At 48.8% G+C, this 5,559-nt stretch overlaps 1 pseudogene across 1 annotated transcript; it reads left to right on the top strand.

The window, feature by feature from the left end:
* The first annotated feature begins 454 nt into the window (after nt 1–454).
* LOC108281258 lies at nt 455–1,206 on the top strand (annotated as a pseudogene). Its single transcript, XR_001815913.2, has one exon. The product of XR_001815913.2 is annotated as a ferritin heavy chain-like (transcript).
* The last annotated feature ends 4,353 nt before the right edge of the window (nt 1,207–5,559 follow it).

Below are 5,559 nucleotides of genomic sequence, written 5' to 3'. Positions count from 1 at the left end.
GCGCCACTGCACTCCAGCCTGGGCAACAAGAGCAAAACTCCATCTCATGCAATGACAGATGTAGGAAAAAAAAAAAAAAAAAAAAGTGAGCAAGTCAACTCAGAGTTATATTGACCAAGCAGGGTTAATTCCAAGGACTCAAATATGCAAAATTTGAAAATGTATTAATATAATTCAGGGCCCGACATGACAGCTCATACCTGTAATCTCAACACTTTGGGAGGCCGAGGCAGGCAGATGGCTTAAACTCAAAGTTCACGACCAGCCATAGCTAAACCCCGTCTCTACAAAAAAAAAATACAAAAATTAGACAGGCATGATGGCACAAGCCTATAGTCACAGGTTCTTGGGAGGCTGAGGTGGGAGGATTGCTTGAGACCAGGAGGCAGAGCCTGGGCAACAGAGCCAGAAGTCTCAAAAAAAAATTCAGGACAGACGTTCTTCGCCGAGAGCCGCCGCGGTTTCCTGCTTCAACAGTGCTCGGACGGAACCCGCGCTCGTTCCCCACCCCGGCCGGCCGCCCACAGCCAGCCCTCTGTCACCTCCACACCGCGCCCTTGGACGGCCCCAAGGCCCCCGCCGCCTCTTCAGCGCCGCGCAGCCACCGCCGCCGCCGCCTCCCCTTAGCAGCCGCCATGACAACCGCATCACCTTCGCAGGTGCGCCAGAACTACCGCCGGGATTCAGCGGCCGCCGTCAACCGCCAGATCAACCTGGAGCTCTACGCCTCCTGTGTTTACCTGTCCATGTCTTACTACTTTGACCGCGATGATGTGGTTTTGAAGAACTTTGCCAAGTACTTTCTTCACCAATCTCATGAGGAGAGGGAACATGCCGAGAAACTGGAGAAGCTGCAGAACCAACGAGGTGGCCGCATCTTCCTTCAGGATATCAAGAAACCAGACCATGATGACTGGGAGAGCCGGCTGAATGCGACGGAGTGTGCATTACATTTGGAAAAAAATGTGAATGAATCAGTCACTACTGGAACTGCACAAACTGGCCACTGACAAAAATGACCCCCATTTGTGTGACTTCATTGAGACACATTACCTGAATGAGCAGGTGAAATCCATCAAAGAATTGGGTGACCACGTGACCAACTTGCGCAAGATGGGAGCACCCCAATCTGGCTTGGTAGAATATCTCTTTGACCAGCACACCCTGGGAGACAGTGATAATGAAAGCTAAGCCTTAGACTAATTTTCCCCATAGCCACGGGATGACTTCCCTGGTCACCAAGGCAGTGAATGCATATTGGGGTTTCCTTTACCTTTCCTTTTTTTTTTGAGACGGAGTTTCACTCTTGTTACCCAGGCTGGAGTGCAATGGTGCGATCTCGGCTCACCGCAACCTCCGCCTCCTGGGTTCAGGCAATTCTCCTGCCTCAGCCTCCTGAGTAGCTGGGATTACAGGCACGCGCCACCATGCCCAGCTAATTTTTTGTAGTTTTAGTAGAGACGGGGTTTCACCATGTTGACCAGGATGGTCTCGATCTCTTGACCTCGTGATCCACCCGCCTCGGCCTCCCAAAGTGCTGGGATTACAGGCGTGAGCCACCGCGCCCGGCTCCTTTACCTTTTCTATAAGTTCTACCAAAACATCCACTTAAGTTCTTTGTACCATTCCTTCAAATAAAGAAATTTGGGGCCGGGCGCGGTGGCTCACGCCTGTAATCCTAGCACTTTGGGAGGCCGACATGGGTGGATCACCTGAGGTCAGGAGTTCAAGACCAGCCTGACCAACATGGAGAAACCCCATCTTAAAAAAAAAGAAATTTGGTACCCCCCCAAAAAAAAGAAAATTCAGGACATTAACATCTGAAGAAAGTAAAACATAGGTTCACATTAGTAGGTGCCAAAGCATGTGAGTCTATGTTTGGAAAATCAGAATCTTTGAAGAAACAGAATATGCTTCAGCTTTCCTAGCTGAAAATGCCAGATGCTTGTTTTCCCAGAGTCCCTTGCGGCTGGGCCACAGGCGAATACCCAATCAGACTCACCCAGATTTTGTTTTGTTTTGTTTTTTTGAGGCCGAGTCTCACTCTGTCACCCAGCTGGAGTGCAATGGCGTGATCTCGGCTCATTACAACCTCTGTCTCCCAGGTTCAAGCGATTCTGCTGCCTCAGCCTCCCAAATAGCTGGGATTACAAGTGTGCACCACCACACCCAGCTAATTTTTATTGTTAGTAGAGACAGGTTTTCACCATGTTGGCCAGGCTGGTCTCAAACTCCTGACCTTGGGTAATCCACCTGCCTCAACTTCCCAAAGTGCTGGGATTACAGGTGTGAGCCACCACACCTGACCCAGACTTTGAATTAGGAGCCAGTATCACAAAGGAATAGGGATGGGGTAGGATTTTGTCTGCAGCAGGTGCTGTTGTAATAACACTGTTTCTGACTCAGCAGCTTGAGCTCTACAAGCTTCTGTAATGTGGTCTTGCAGCAAGAGCAGAATTTTGCTCACCAGACTGGTTCTGCAGCCTGGTTTTGGGTGCTGTTCCTGGCTGCATAGCTCCATGTCTGGTTGTTCAGGCCTCACTGGGAAGTTTTTGACACAGTCCCAGGAAGTCCTGAGAAAACGTGCCCCACCAATGCATTTTTAATAAATTCCTTTGCAGCCTTAATAATTAGGCATACAATTTTGTGTTGCTTACAACTAAACATTCTGAGAGAGTAAAATGCTGTCAAAAATCAACAGCAGGCTGGGCACAATGGCTCACACCTGTCATCCCAGCACTTTGGGAGGCCAAGGTGGGTAGATCATTTGAGGTCAGGAGTTCAAGGTGAGCCTTGCCAACATGACAAAACCCTGTCTCTATTAAAAACACAAAAATTATCCGGGCTTGGTGGCACGCACTTATAATCCCAGCTACTTGGGAGGCTGAGGCAGAAGAATCGTTTGAACAGGTTACAGTGAGCTGAGACCGTGACACCGCACTCCAGCCTGAGTGTCAAAAAAATAATAAACAGAAAAATAACAGCCTCAGGGCTTGGGGTCCTTACTCAATGTCATAGCTTTTCTCTAGGCAAACTTCCACCTCACTTTCTATATACTGCATTGTTTTCTCCACATTTTCCAATAACCTCGCAGCTGGCAAATTATATAAATGGCAAATCTATAAATTAACTGCATCTGGCTTAAGTGTCTATCCCTTGTCCAGTCACCAGCTAGAAGCAGATCAGGGCAGGCTCAGATGGCTGCATGGTACCCCTTCTGCAGAAGAGTGCAGGGGCACATTCTCATCATAGAAGAGGCAGTGGACTGGCTGGGCATGGTGGCTTATGCCTGTAATCCCAACCCGTTGGGAGGCTGAGGCAGGTGGATCACCTGAGGTCAGGAGTTCCAGACCAGCCTGGCCAACATAGTGAAATGCCATCTCTACTAAAAGTACAAAAATTAGCTGGGTATGGCGGCATGCGCCTGTAATCCCAGCTACTCAGGAGACTGAGGCAGGAGAATTGCCTTGAACCCAGGAGGCAGAGGTTGCACTGAGCTAAGATAATGCCGTTGCACTCCAGCCTGGGCAACAAGAGCAAGACTCCGTCTCAAAAAATAAATAATAAATAAAAAGGGCAGTGGACCAACAGACATGGCATAGTGTCTGACTTTCTGTAATAGACATTTAACCTGGTCTTGCGAAATCAGAAAAGGCTTTCCAGAGGAAAAAATCTGAGCTGGAACTTGCCAAATAAGTAAGAGTTAGGCAGAAGGGGATAAGGGTTGAAGAAAAAGTTCAGGCACAGGAGAAAATGATCAAGAGTAAAGGTAGAGTGGTAAAAGATAGGGCAGGACCTTTGCCTCCTTTTTACCATCTTTTAAAAGATGGTAAAAAGGAGGCAAAGGTGAGATCTCCCAGGACCCTCCAGGCCATGCTGGGGACTTTAGACTTCCTCCTCAGATCTAGAAGGAGCCATTGGTGAATTAATTTATTTTATTTCTTCCTTCCTTCTTTTCTTTTCTCTCTTGCTTTCTTGCTTTCTTTCCTCCTGAGAGCTATAAGGAGCCACTGGTGACCCCTCCCCTCCCCTCCCCCCCGCCTTCCTTCCTTTCTTTCTTTCAAGACAGAATTTCACTCTTTCACCAAGGCTGGAGTGAGGTGGCACTATCTCACCTCACTGCAACCAACACCCCTGGGGTTCAAGCAGTTCTCCAGCCTTAGCCTCCCAGTGGCTGGGATTATAGCTACCTGACATCATGCCCTGCTCACTTTTTGTATATTTAGTAGAAATGGGGTTTTGCCATGTTGGCCAAGCTGGTCTTGAACTCCTGACCTAAGGTGATCCACCCACCTCGGCCTCCCAAAGTGCTAGGATTACAGGCATGAGCCACCGTGTCCAGCCCATTGGTGAATTTCAAGCAGTGGAAGGATATGAGCAGATGTGCAGTTCTGAAAGGCCACTCCAGTGGAGAATAAAAAGAAGAGGAATCAGAAAGTTGGGAGACCAGTGAGGGTGCTGTTGCAGGGAAGCAGTAGCCAGAAGATGCTACCCTGGGCGGGGCATGGTGGCTCACACCTGTACTCCCAACACTTTGGGAGGCCCAGGTGGGAGAATCATTTGAGCCCAGGAGTTTGAGACCAGCCTAGGCAACAAAATGAGACTCTGTCTCTAGAAAAAAATTTAAGAATCAGCTGGGTATGGTGATGCATTCCTGTAGTCACAACACCTTGGGAGGCTGAAGTGGGAGTATCCTTGGATCCAAGAGTTTGTCATTGCAGTGATCCAGGATTGCGCCACTGCACTCCAGCCTGGGAGACAAAACAAGGCCTTGTCTCAAAAAGGAAAAAAGAAGAAGGAGAAGGAAAAGAAGAGAAGGAAGAGGAGGAGGAGAAGGAGGGGAGGAGGAGGAGGAGGAAGAGGAGGAGGAGGAGGAGGAGGAGGAGGAGCAGCAGCAGCAGCAGCCCTGGACTAGGAGTGATGGTAGGATGGTGCAAATTTGAGTAGCTTTGAGAGAGACCGAAGATAAAATCAGCAGGACTTGGTGATGGGATGAAAGAGGGGAGATGTTAGAGAAGACTATTAGGGATTTTGTTTGTACTGATTGGTTAGGTAAATGAGTGGGTGATGGTGACATTCGCTAGGTTGAGCAACACAGGAGGAGAAGCCATTTGGGGAGAGATGATGAGTTCAGTTTTGAACATATTGTTTTGGTGTCTGCGGACATCCAAGTACGGACATACAGAAGGCAGCTGGACATATGTGTTTGGGTCTCGGGTGAAGGCTCTGGACTAGAGACACAGATTTGAGAGCCATTAGGTTGTAGGTTGTGGTCGAAGGCAAGGGAATAGATGAGGATAATCTCAGGTGTTTGCATAGCATAAGAAAGAAGAGAAGGCCGGGCACAGTGGCTCACACCTGTAATCCCAGCACTTTGGGAGGCCAAGGCAGGTGGATCACCTGAGGTCAGGAGTTCGAGACCAGCCTGGCCAACATGGCAAAACCCCGTCTCTACTAAAATATAGAATCGCTTGAACCTGGGAGGTGGACGTTGCAGTGAGCCGAGATCACTCCATTGCACTCCAGCCTGAGCAACAAGAGGAAAACTCCGTCTCAAAA

The sequence above is a fragment of the Cebus imitator genome, unplaced genomic scaffold, assembly GCF_001604975.1.
Source record: "Cebus imitator isolate Cc_AM_T3 unplaced genomic scaffold, Cebus_imitator-1.0 Scaffold223, whole genome shotgun sequence".
Lineage (NCBI taxonomy): Eukaryota > Metazoa > Chordata > Mammalia > Primates > Cebidae > Cebus > Cebus imitator.
This window is presented reverse-complemented; position numbering and strand designations above follow the sequence as displayed.